The sequence below is a fragment of the Mustela putorius genome, unplaced genomic scaffold, assembly GCF_011764305.1.
Source record: "Mustela putorius furo isolate JIRA1106 unplaced genomic scaffold, ASM1176430v1.1 tig00001118_pilon_pilon_pilon, whole genome shotgun sequence".
In the NCBI taxonomy this organism is placed as follows: domain Eukaryota; kingdom Metazoa; phylum Chordata; class Mammalia; order Carnivora; family Mustelidae; genus Mustela; species Mustela putorius.
The window spans coordinates 3,594,967-3,609,076 of NW_025421577.1; the positions used below are offsets into that span (position 1 = coordinate 3,594,967).

General features: G+C 40.9%; 1 pseudogene; it reads right to left on the reverse strand.

Annotated features, from left to right (window-relative positions):
• Nucleotides 1-242: 242 nt before the first annotated feature.
• The window catches only part of LOC123393987, a 39,205-nt pseudogene continuing 25,337 nt past the window's right edge, over nucleotides 243-14,110 (reverse strand).

Genomic DNA, 14,110 nt, shown 5'->3' on the forward strand with positions numbered 1-14,110 from the left:
GACATGCGGAAAGCCCAAAGGGCTAGAGTCAAATGTCAGAGCACGTGAATTTGACTTTTTTTCTTTTTCTTTTCTTCCTTTCTTTCTTTCTTTCTTTCTTTTTTTTTTTTTAACTAAAGCCTCTTCTCTGACTGACATTCTGCCTGGCTTATCCTGCTCAGGGCGCCTATGACTATAGTTTGATTGTTGTCTTATCTGTGGCCATTCGTGAAACTTATATATACACACACACACACACAGAGTAAATGAATTGATGTAATCTTCCAGGTTTAATCTCTGCGTCCAGGGTAATCCTGTCAAGTAGAAATAATAATAATAATAATTTGAGCCACAAAGGTAGGCCACATATGTAATTTCAAGGTATTTTAACAGCTTCATTTTATTTTATTTTTAGTATTTTATTTGTTTGAGAGAAAATGAGAGCGAGGGCCGGGGGGGGTGTGTGTTGGGTGTTGGGGAGGGTCAAAGGTGGGAGGGGAGCAAACTCCCAGGGCTTGATCCTGATCCTGGGACCCTGAGATCACGACCTGAGCTGGAGAAAGAGGCTCAACTGACTGAGCCGCCCAGGCGCCCCGAGCAGCCCTATTTTTAAAAAGTAAGAAAAATGTGACAGTAATTTTGTAATATAGTTTATTTAACCCAATATATTCTAAATATTATCATTTTCACATGTAATCCATAGTGAAAATCGTTACTGAGATATTTTACGTTCTTTTTTTCCTATCAATCTTTGAAATCCAGTGTTCATTCCACACCGAGGGTGTTTCAGTTCAGACATTTCAAGGGTTCAGTGGGCACATGTGGCCAGTGGCTACCATGGAGAGCACAGATCTAGGTGTATCTACACTGCCTGCCAAGGTTTGTAAGATGTATAAAATCATGCCGGAACTTGTAAGTGGATTGAACCTTATTAAAGTGGTCCCCTATACACAACTGGATTCAGGAAATGAAATTTAACTATATACCTGGCATTATGAATATATGCAATTTTTTTGTATATAAATGAAAACTCCCAATAGCCTTATAACATGATAAAAGCATGCTCAGTTCACAGATGAGGGAAATGAAACTCAGGTAGTATAGATGGTTACCTAAGGGCTCCCCAGCAAGCAACTGGAGGAGGCAGGACGCAAACTCAGGTCTGTCTGTTTCCAGAGCCCAGGGGCTTCCCCTCCCCCAAACCCTCAATGTTGCCCTATTTTCCAACCACACAGATGCCCCGGATGTCTGGTAGGAGACAAGCAAGCATGGTAAGTTTGCTCAAGGCCATTGTGGGGATACCAAGAAACAGCATCCAGCTCCGTCTGGGTTAGAAACAGCCCCTTGACGCCTCATGAGTCTGCTGATGGTAATGGAACCAAGAGAGAAGCTGCAGGAGGTGTCAAGGATGGCCCTTTAGGGACTGTGGATGGCTCTGGGTAGCTAGAACAGGGCCCGTGTGTACTGGGGCAGGTATGTGAGTTGAGAACAGAGGAGAAGTCGGTGATGGGCATAGAACCAAGGGTTTATACCCCAAAGGCTGTGGGATTTTAAGCAGGTGGTTGTTATGAAGGGATTTGATGGTATATGGCTCTACACCCTAGACACGGGATGGAGGATGAATGACCCAGCCTGGGTACAACCCCACCTGCACATTTCTTTTGTATATTTAAATTTCAAGTCTAACCAGAGAGGGTAACCCCAGAGGTTGGGACCTGCCCGGTCCACAGAATGAAGCAAGAACTCTGGGAGGTGCTTGGTGTTCATGCTGGGATTTGGGGTCAGACAAATCCAAGATCGAGTTCTGGCTTTGCTATTTTCTAGCTGTGCCAAGACTCAGCTTCTGCTTCTGTGGAGTGGAAACTATCCGGGACCGCCTGGATGGAGCTGTTGTGAGGAGTCAATGCAACAATACCAGCCAAGCGCTTAGCAGGGGAGCTGGTACCCGGCCAAGGCTCAATCAGGAATGCCCGACGGTGTCACCGTCACCGTCACCAAAGCCATGACATGGCTGAGTGTTCAGGACCATGAGTGGATGGCAGCATACGGACTTCAAGTCACTTCCTGTGTCACATGCACATAGCCAGGTCCAGGATACCTGCCCTGTGACCAATTCATTCCCAACTATTCCAATGTTACACCCCAGGCCCTGGGAAGGGAAAGATGCCACTGCCTTCATGGAGCTTATAGCCTAACGGGGGGTGCAAGGGGCAGACAGAGGTCAGTTAAATAATACAACTGATACATAAAGTACAAATGTGACAAGTGTTTCAGGGGAGAGCTGTGCTCTAGTTAGAAGTGAAGAAAGAAAGTGGGGAAAAGTGCTCAGTGTGTAAGTTTGCCAGGGATGTAGTCTGGAGGCTGAAAATCTTAAATCCGGGTGTCCACAGCCACGCTCCTAAGGGAGGAACCATCTTTGCCTCTCCCAGCTTTTGGTGGTGGCAGGCGATCTAGCGTTCTCGGCCTGTAACACCACCTGGCAGGTGTGCATGTGCGCCCGGGCACTGGGGAGGCTCACACAGGCGGAGGGACGGGTGGTTGCAGGGCCTCTTTGTGCCCTGTTTGCACTTGGTTCTGACTTCTTTCCCTCTTCTGTAATATCACTCAATACGGAGTCAAAATATATTTTAAAGCATTTTTGCACTTGTTGGAAAAAAGATCATGTCCCCTTGTCAAACAGTCTGGTGCATGAAAACTGTGCTTAGTTTCCAGAAGTCCATGCTGATCCCTCCCTGCAACTCCCCAGGAGAGACCGAAACCCTGAAGCAGGAATTCCAGTCTGAGGACCTGCTCTAAAGATAAAGATGTGTTCACTGAGATGTCTGTTACAGCAATATAGATTTTTTTAAGAAATGCATTTTATCTTACTTTCAAGGCAGCTTTGAGTTACAGCTGCCATGAAGTAGACTGCACATTCCTGTCCGATGAGTGAGAAAAACCGGGCTGCTTCCCAGCACATGCCACCTCCCAACCCAACCTCCAGGATGTTTTCGCCCAACCCCTCTTAAGGGATTGTGAATGGGTATCTCATCCCACATTTGACTCCTGTCCTAATGGTCAGATAGAGAAGCTAAGACTTTCTTCCTTCCCTCTTGGCCTTCTCCATTTTCTTCTCAACCCTTGCAATCTGGCTTCTGCCCATGGCTGCCCAGGAACTGGTGCCTGGGGCTGTCCACACGTCCTGGTGTCCCAGTGTCACGGGCTGCTACCTGGTCTTGTGTTACTCCTGGTCTGTAGGATTGGACAATCCTGTTTTTTTTTTTTTTTTTTTCCCTAATCTCTTCCAAAATTCCTATAATACCCTTCCTCCAGGGTTTCCTCTGACCTCTTGGATCTTTTCTTCTGGCTTCTCCTCATCCTGGCTCAGGAACTCCCCTCCCCTCCAAGAACCACCTGTCTGGTTACCCTGCTCTGGGCCTGCCCTGCCAACCGGTATGATCTTTCTAACAGGGAAATTGGATCCTGCCTCGGGTCTACAAGCATGGCCTGAATTGACAGGATAAAGTCTAACCTCCTTAGTTAGGTATCAGATGTTCTTTCTGGCTCTCAGTGATCTCTAACACTATCCTCACTGGTCACCCTTTAAAGTCTGCAGTATAGAACTATTCATAGTTCCAGTGTTGGAGAACAAAGCTGCTGGTTCATCTGCACACATATAGTTGTTCTATTTTAATTTTTTTTTAAAGATTGTATTTATGTGACAGACAGAGATCACAAGAAGGCAGAGAGGCAGGCAGAGAAAGGAGGAAGCAGGCCCCCTGCTGAGCAGAGAGCCTGATGTGGGGCTCCATCCCAGGACTCTGGGATCATGACCTGAGCTGAAGGCAGAGGCTTTAATCCACTGAGCCACCCAGGCGCCCTAGTTGTTCTATTTTAGAACATAATGTTGTAATTGTTTGTGTGGCTCCCTGGGAGGTCCAGGGATAAGATGCTGATGGGAAATAGACGCAGTCCCTCTGCGGTCCTAGGAAAATGAAAAGAGTAAGGGTTACAGTCCTGGATGAGGGTGGACAGACATTTTACGAACAACCCAATTGAGGAATACAGCTGGTGTTATAGAGCCACGCCTCAATAATGAAGTTCGGCATCTGATGGGAGCGCCTCTCCTGCTTCCCCCTATATGTCCTGGAAGAAGGGTCCGCAGTGCGTGGGCGGGAGTGGTGTTACTCTGTCCTTCTCCACGCCGGGAAGGGGCCTCTGCTCACCTCCAGACGACAGCACACAAGAGCTTGCTGGTTCAAACGAGCTCACACTAGGTCCAGCTGAAAGAGATCTTGTCTCATCAGGGCCCTTGAGTCCTGTTTTCTTCTAGGTCTGTCACTAATTGGCCGCATGATCTCATAATGCCCAAGAGCCTCCTTCATGTGTCAAAGGAAGGGGTATTTAGATCTGTTTCAACTCTGAAACTCAGAAAGAGGAAAATATTTGCAGTTAGAGGTTGTTCAACACTTTTAAGATTAAACTGGTCCACGTCTTCCGAGCTTCAAAGTGACGGCGGAAGCCTCTCCTGGGGCAGGTGGCCACAGGTTTTCTCCACATGCCCATCGCTATCCGTTGCTTCTTCAGTACTGTTGCTGATATAAATGCCCAATTTATTCAAAGTGCTTCTTGGGGCACCTGGGTGGCTCAGTGGGTTAAGTCTCTGCCTTCGGCTCAGTTCATGATCCCGGGGTCCTGGGATCAAGCCCCGCATCGGGCTCTCCACTCAGCAGAGAGCCTGCTTCCCTTCCTCTCTCTCTGCCTGCCTCTCTGCCTACTTGTGATCTCTGTCTGTCAAAGAAATAAATAAAAATCTTTAAAAAAAGAAGGAACTTTAGTTGCACTCTTGGTTTAAACTATTTTCTTATGTCATGAGTTGGGGTAAATGATGTTTTTGATTCATCTGGATGGGACAGAACCTGCTCAGAGCTCTTGAAAGATGGCTCTACTGAATGAGAGGTCTGGCCAGAGCCAGAAAGAAAAATATAAAATAGCTGAAAACTTACTCAGATTAAGTTTAGGTACAAAAAAATTTTGAAAATAATCTCTAAAAGCATGGAAATGCATGAAAAACCCACCGTGGCTAGATGCCAGAGGATTTAAAGGATAATAAATAGATCGAGGCCTGAAAAAGCAAATGTGAAACTCAAACATAAAATGGTTTTACCTAATTTTCTTCCCAACAGAATCCTACTCCCCTTCCTCTACCCTCCCTTTAGCCATTCCTCCTCCTTCCCTTACCCCCTCCAGTTACTTGAAACAGTTTTCCTCGTAGATGCTGTTCCACACTCTCCATGCAGAGGACCCTTTATAGCCAGTGTAACGCTCTGGGTTCAGCAACAGGTCTACCTACATACTGAGCAGCTGGAGATCGCTCAACTGAACAAGGAACAATTCATCAAAACCACCCATTGGTCACCAGTTATCTGAAATGTAACACTGTAATGCAAACATAACTACTAAAAGGTCAGAAAAAGGCTATGCTTTTCAAGTAATGTCCAATTTAAGTGAAAGAGTGGTTAGCACACTCATGACTGTACTTGACCCGGGATAACTTACACTCCTGAGAGGAAAAAACAACTCCTCCCTTTCCTTTCGATACTCAGTGCTCTCTTAAGGAACAGAACACCCCTCCCCTTCTGAGAGGCATTCATCATTCCTACGTTTTAACCAACTGGGATCAAAAAGACCTAACAGAATCATAACCTGTTCTACTACTTGATTTGATTTCTTCCCTATGCATACACTTAACTACACACAGGCTCAGAAATATTTTTTTAGCATATAGTATACTAAAAAGAGAGATTTTCCTGCTATTCTCTACTCTGGACTTAGGAAATAAATGGCTCAATAACTTCAGGATTCAAATTTGATCTTAGAATTACACAATGCTCTAGTTTAAACAAATACACATTATGGTTTGTTTCTATCACTGTTCATACAGAGTACTTTTGCCCTCTCAAGCCAATATACAACAGACACAACTTCAGGAAATTGTTAAGACATATAAATTAACCATTTTATTTTTTATTTTTTTAAGGATTTTATTTATTTGAGAGCGAGTGAGCAAGCGCACAAGCAGGGAGAGGCAAAAGCAGGGGAGAGGGAACAAGAATCTGAAGTAGACTCGGCGTGGAGTGCAGAGCCCCATGCGGGGCCTCATGCCATGACCCCGAGATCACAACCTGAGCCAGAACCAAGAGTTGGACACTTCAACGACTAAGCACCCTGGGTGCCCCTAAATAACTATTTTCTGTGTTGAAATCCAAATGAGTTTTTACTAGTTCTTCACTATTTGGACTATCCTCTGAAGGATACAAAAGATAAAGAAAATGGTCTTAATTATCATGGCTCACATTCTGGATAGAAAAGGGAAATACATGCTTTCATACCTTTAGAAAATGTGTAATAATCATGCTTCACACATTGATGATCATAATATCATAATACATGGAAATGAAAGAACTATCTATGTTGACATAGAGGTACTCCTTTATTTGTATGCATCCTACCTTTTCATGTCATGAGATTAAATCAATAGTATGCAGACACCTGACTTAAAACAGGGCCAAATATGGCCATTAAAATATGGTCCCTCTTTTTTTCATTACTAATAGTGTATTTTCCTTTTAACCAACAATACTTATTGAGCATTCAGTGACCATAACTGAGATTATCCATAACTCTAAGAGGAAAATGGCATCCTGATCCATACCATCCAAGAACTACTTGGTACTTCTGTAGAAAGTAGGAAGAACACAAAGAAATGAGTTAGATCTAACTTACAGACAATAGAAACATGAACTGAAGAATACTGGCTCTATTTCTGCCCTAACATTATATAGATATTCCACTGTATAAGTTAAGGCACAGAAAATAGGTAATTTACAGATGGATTTACAGAAACTGTCCAAGGACATGGACTGGTTCAAGAGTTAAAAACAGTAATTTTTAAAAAAATCTTCCTTAAAAAAAAGAAAGATTCAAATTATGGAGTGTGGCTTTTAAAGTTCAAACGGAAGTTTTACAATTCACTAGCTTCTGTTATAGATTTTTAATTTCTCTGAGGTGGTCTTGATTAAGCTCATTTGCAAAACTTATCTGACTACTTACAAATACTAAATCTACCAGCAGCATATATATTCACTGAGATATGTGTATACACATGTATTAAGAATGTGTGTGTGCATGTAAGTTTACACTTTTGTGGGTTCAACTATGAATGTACACCTCAGGCTAATATCAACCCAACAAAAGCAACTAAACAACCACTAAGGAAAAACAAGATATTAAATTACATTTTAAATCATTATACCTTAAGGAAGTGAAAATCACAAAAGTAAAATCCAGCATATCAATGTTTAACTTAAAACTTATATTCTCAATGTCCTTAATGTGTATTCCCTTACTTGAATCAAAAGTGCATTGCTGGTTTAAGTGGTTCTTAAAAATTTTAATACTTTTTCAAATCATGAAAGGCAGGTCTTGTTAATTTATAGAAGGGATTAGCAAACTATGATCCATAGTCCAAATGCGGTCTGTATACTTTTTGTAAAGAAAGTTTTATGGGAACATAAGCCACATTCATTCACTGCTTTCACACAATTATGGCACAGCTGAGTAGTTGCAAGAGAAACCGTACAGTCCACAAAGTCTAAAATTTTTACTATCTGTCCATTTACAGAAGAAAATGTTTCTCAAGCCCTGACCTACACTGACAAGAACTTCATGGCATCTAGATGAGGAAGTAGGGGTGAGGGAGCATCCACAGGTTGAGTTCCCCCCAAAAACACACCAATGCTGGTATCCCCATGCTTCCCCTGGGGCCACCTGTGACATGATTTTAATTAGCCTATTCAGAAACTACAACTTCTATTTGCACAGCGGTAGCACTCATTTGGAAAATGCTCTTTGGACCCCTAATATGTCTTCCTCCTCCCCAAAGCTTTCTCTTCTTGCTCCCTTTGTAAAGCTCTTCCTAAACTGTTCCATCTGACCATGCTAACCATTCCCAAAGGATTCGAAGAATGTCCACGGAATCAAAATACTTAATTCTGGGAATCCATCAATTTCAACTAGTGCTTTTTCTTCCTTTTCAAGTATACCTTTTTTCCCCAAATGAATTTTCTTTTCATGGTCACTTAATTGCATATTAGTGTTAGGAGGCTACACAGCATGTTCGAGGATGCGAGCCAGTCCTCCACACCTCCTAACCCAAATATCTCTTCAACATAGCACAGGTCAACTTAGCGTGCAGTCTTTTTGTTTATGGATAAAAAAATACTGCTGTAGACTCAGGATTGAGCCTCCCACCCTCCATCACCAACTCTAACTTTGACTGCTAGTAATGCATTATTAAAATGCATTATAAAATATTCAGGTGAGGAGAACCTATACTTCATAAAGCACCCAAATAATTCTGACACACAGCCAGATTTGGAAACTACTGTCTTAGACAATACTTTAAATTTATTAATGAATGGGGTGCCAGAGTGGCTCAGTGGGTTAAAGCCTCTGCCTTCGGCTCAGGTCATGATCTCAGGGTTCTGGGATCGGGCCCTGCATTGGGTTCTCTGCTTGGTGGGAAGCCTGCTTCCCCCTCTCCCTCTGCCTGCCCCTCTGCCTACTTGTGATCGCTATCTGTCAAATTTAAAAAAAAATCTTTAAACAAATTATTAATGAACACTTTTTTTTGAATTTTTAAAGGTTTTTATTTATTTGACACAGAGATAGAGTAGAAGTAGGCAGAGCTGCAGGCAGAGGGAGAGGGAGAAGCAGGTTCTCTACTGAGCAGGGAATCTGGTGTGGAGCTCGATCCCAGGACCCCGAGATCATGACCTGAGCAGAAGGCAGCAGCTTAACTGGCTGAGCCACCCAGGCATCCCTAATTTTAAGGGAAAATATAAAAGTAAAAATCTGTCATACTATATAGGTTATTTATGAACCAACAACTTCATTCAGCAAACATTTATTGAACAAGTACCATGTCCAGGCACTGTTCTAGGCACTAGGGATAAAGCAGTGAACCTGAAAGACAAAGCCTCAGGCAGCTGACAATCTAGTTGGAGCAGATGGACAATGAACAGATTAACTAAATAACCTGCCCTGCACTCTCTGGTCATTCTTGGTACTCAGAGTGGGCAGCAGTGTCAACACTCACACTGAGAGTGGTTGCTGCTTTCTACAGGCAGGTGACAGCCGGTTTCTCTGATGAGGTGACATTTGAGCAGAAACCCAAAGGAGAAGAGGCCATGCATAGAGACAACAGCGACAACAACAAAACAGGAGTAGGGAAAGGAGCTTACCTTAAACTGCTAAATTACTTAAAAATCTACTATTTAATCTATAAGGGTCATCTTCTCTGCAAATAGAGACAGAACAAAAACAAAACAGAGAACAGGGGTGTAAAGAATATATACCAATAAACTGGGCTGAATATTCTTCAGATTGTTTTAATCAAAAGGTTTTACATAACTGAAATAACTAGACGATGACTCTAAAGCTACTCTGAAGTGTTTTAAAAAATTGTATATATAAATCATTGGGACATACACAAACATTACCACTCAGAGAAGTAGTGGTAATCCAACCAGTAAAATGGTTTATATGTTTCAGGACTACACATAATATAAAAATTACTAATTTTTAAATTATGAAATCCTAAATTCTTATAGGACATCTCTTCCATTTTTATAATATAAACAGCCAATGTTAAAAAATTAGTTAACACTATATTGATGAGAGGTGACTGATACATCATTGCTCTTACCAAGGGATCTCTGGAATGGAGTAGCATTTTTTGTTAAATACCTATAAAAGAAATATATACTGACATTATTTACTATAAGAAATATTCACAGAAATTATTTTTAATTTAAAAATATGTTAATTAAGCACTAAAATGTTTTATTTTAATAAAAAATTAGGTAAAATGATAAGCTGGCAAGAAGTGACTGTGAGTGTTGAACACTAAGCATAATTAGAATGACAACCGTAGAACAAATTTAAGAGTAAGCAGTGATGTCAATCCTTAACCTAGGTACAACAGCTTGCTTTGATGAAACATTTGTCAATTCTAAATATCCTAACAGCAGTATTTTATTAATTTCCCATTATTCTATCCAGATACCCAAAGAAATTTTTTTCAGATCTCTTAAAAATATTCTTACTGGCGGCAGGTGCAGTGCCTGGGTGCCTCAGTTGGTTAGGCATCTACCTTCAGCTTAGGTCATGATCCCAGGGTCTGTCCTGTGACAGGCTCCCTGCTCACCTGGGTGCAGGAGGGGGGTGGAGGTCTGCTCTCTTTCTCCCTCTGCTGCTCCCCCTGCTGTGCCCTCTCTGTCAACTAAAAAAAAAATCTAAAAATAATCCTTGCTGGGGTTGCCTATGTAGCTCAGTTGGTTGAGTGTGTGACTCTTAAAAAAAATTTTTTTTTTAAGATTTTATTTATTTGACAGACAGAAATCACAAGTAGGCAGAAAGGTAGGCAGAGAGAGTGGAAGAAGGCTCCCCATTGAGCAGAGAGCCCAAAACGGGGCTCGATCCCAGAACCCCAGGATCATGACCTGAGACAAAGGCAGAGGCTTTAACCCACTGAGGCACCCAGGTGCCCGAATGTGTGACTCTTGATTGAGGCTCAGGTCATGATCTTTGGGTGGTTAGATCAAGCCCTGAGTCAGGCTTCTTGCTCAGCCCGGAGACTGCTTGAGTTCTCGCTTTCCCTCTCCCTTTGCCCCTCTTGGCTGCTCACATTGGATAGATAGATACATACATACATACATCGATAAAATCTTTGAAAAACAAAAAATGTCCTTGCTCAAACCTTATAAGCCATGGTGTTAACATTGCACCTCCTGGCAACCTCTCAATCTGCTGTGCTATTGTAGAAGCTCACTCTAACTTGCTGCACGGCAGACTGGAGGATGAGCACAATTCTACAGATGGATCCCCTAAAACCCTCTAGGAAGCTCTATGACTACTTGAGTGCTTTCCAAGTTCTGAGGAACTCCTGCTGCCTCCAGCCACGCATTCCTGAACCCCCAATTCTTCTCCACCAACTATGACATCAAGGTAAAAAGTGAAGAGAGGCCAAGTGAATGATTTAAGTTTACTCGGCACAGTTCTTGGGAATATTCTCCTTAGATCAAAATTTTTGAGTCCCTTCAATTACCTTCTGAAGTAAGAGTCATGGTAGTTACTGCTGAACAGTGCCCTCTCTTCATACTATTCCAGGGGACTCTTGGGAAAAGGCTTGTGGGGAAGTCAAATTAGAGACCTCCCCAATATTGCAAGGTGTCTTTATGTTTGTTGGGACCTCCAGAAAATTCCAATGTGAACATGTTTATATGTTCATAGACCTAAACTGAGTGGCTTGAAATAAAGGTCCATAGGAGATGATGTGTCATGATGGGAAAAATATAGGTATGGGATCCAGTCAGATCTGGGATTGAATCCTGTCTCAGCCTCTTGTTACTGTGTGATCCTGGGCAAGCTACTCTTCTTGAGACTCAGTTTCCCAGGACATGAGATAATACAAAGTTATCAAGGTAACTATAAAAATTAGCAATAATGTAGTTAAGGCACTCAGCACATGGCTAGAACACAAGCTCTCAATAAATGCTATTATGAATAATAAGATCCACTCAGCAATACCCAGTGTATTCAAGGTATAACTGATTATATTTTCACTGATTTCCATTTCTTATAAAAGGATTAAGGTTAAAATAACTTCATTACAATAGTTTATTACCATCAAGTTCACAAAAATGATCCTGTGAATCATCATATCTCGCCCAGTCAATGAATGTTTCTTTGCTTTGATTAAGGAGAAAGAGGGAATAAAAAAGAAAAATGATTTAAATTGGGAATGGAAAATGTTACGCTGTATCTTATATAATTAAAACCAGATAATCTGAGATCATGTCTTTAATTTAGATAGTTTCATAAATTCAATTAGTGGTTACCTGAAGGATGATAAACAGGTTACCTGAAAAATATACATATTAACTTCCATGAAGTATTTCTATTTAACTATACTAAAACTATGAGCCCTATTTTAATAATAATTTCCATTAGAAAATTATTTTACAGAAATATAGGAGATGTAGTTAAATACAAAAGTCAACCTAGCCTTTTCGACTGACTTAGAAATAGCAATCATTTTTTTCTAAAGTAGGAAATAAATTTACATTAATAATTCCTTTAACTTAAACTGCTTCTGTATTTATAGGACAAAAATACCAAAATCTGCATTTCTAGGAGCTACATGGTATTAGCTAATACCTACATGGTATTCACTGGTAGCACCAATGTCACTTTAATCATGGCATATCATTCACTTTCCATACTACCTCACATTTAATAAAATATAAGATCAAGATCTCTACTTGGAGATCTTGGAACAATTACAGTCATTCAAATAAATTCTGACCTATATTCACTTTAACCTATATTCAGACCATCTCTGTCTTAAATACATAACAGCAACATCTGTAAGAGAGCTATCATCCTTCTTCTTTATTTACTATACAACAGGAAAAAAACAAGGTAATAAAGTTATTTGTGTACCAAGTACAAATCACGTAGTTCCTAAATATGTTACTATCATAGCCAAGAATTTATTCTGTATTTGAGAAACCGCTACATGACATAACCACTAGAAGTCCACATGAGGCTGGATGCACAAAATCCACTATCAATAAATGTTGCCGGGGTGCCTGGGTGGCTCAGTGGGTTAAAGCTTCTGCCTTTGGCTCAGGTCATGATCTTAGCATCCTGGGATCGAGCCCCGCAATGGACTCTGTGCTCAGCAGGGAGCCTCCTTCCTCCTCTCTCTCTGTCTGCCTCTCTGCCTACTTGTGATCCCTGTCTGTCAAATAAATAAATAAAATCTTTAAAAAAAATAAAATAAACATTGCCAATTTAATTCACAGTGGGATTTTTTTTCCTCCTATGGGAATATTCAATTAACTTAATAATACAAGTTAATGGAAATACTTGTATCATAGTTGACTCAGCTGGAATACAGGATGTGATAAAGCAACAAGGCAAGTTCTAGTTACGGCTGAGATGGTAACTATAGTCATGTTACTTAATTAGAGAAGTCTTATCTTTGAAAATAGTCAAGATCAAAGCAATTGTGACATAAATTCCTATTTTCTTGTTAACAATACAATTTAGAGGAACTTTTATCCTTGAGGATTCTTATGTGGTGATGCTTTGCTGATCGTTTCATCCCAAACCCTGCCTGAAAGCCACAGCAGCAGAAAAGATGGCGAAGGCTAATCTAATGCTAACAGAGCTGGCTCGGTCTGGCTTATAAGTGGGTTGAAGGGAAGTAGTCCAGCTTTTCTAAAAGTCAGTTTGAAGATGGATGCCAAGCTACTTACGTCATAACTTCCTAGTCTTTACCAGGGACTTCCTGTCAAGATGGCGCTGGGTTAAAACCAGTGGCCTTCGAAGTGGGCAATGCAGGGGCAGGAAGAAAAGGACCAGAGCGATTTCCAAAGAGCAGGAGAAAACTTCTCAGGGTGGTAGACAAAATAACTATCTTGATTAAACTGATTTTCATGTGTACACACCTGTCAAAACACCAAGAAGCATATTTAAATAGGTACAGTATACTGCATGTCAATTATATTTTAGTAAGGCTATTTAAAAGTTATAGTACCAACTGCTGGAGAAGTTGTGGAATGAGGAACTCTCATACACTACCAGTAGCAATGTATTTTAGAAGTCATTTTGGAAAACGTCTCGGCAGTATTACTTAATTTCACCTCTAGGTATATTCTACATAGATGCATACCAAATGCAAACACCAAATGTCCGCCACTATATTTTTTGGAATGGCTGTGAAGTGGAAAATTCCAACTATCAATGATAGGATGGGAACATTTTGGTGCAGTTTTAACTATGGAAACCAATGAAAAAAGAATTAAATGCTACTACTAAGTCCAAGAACATGGGTGACTCTCACAACATGATACTTAATAAAATAAGTCAGACACAAATAATACATTCCATATTATTTTATAAAAATAGGCAAAAATAACTTCTGCTACTGTAATTCAAAATCATGGTTAACTTTGGACAGTGGTAATGACCAGAAAAGTACACACAGCAATCTTCAGGGCAGCAAGTACATTGTTTTGGA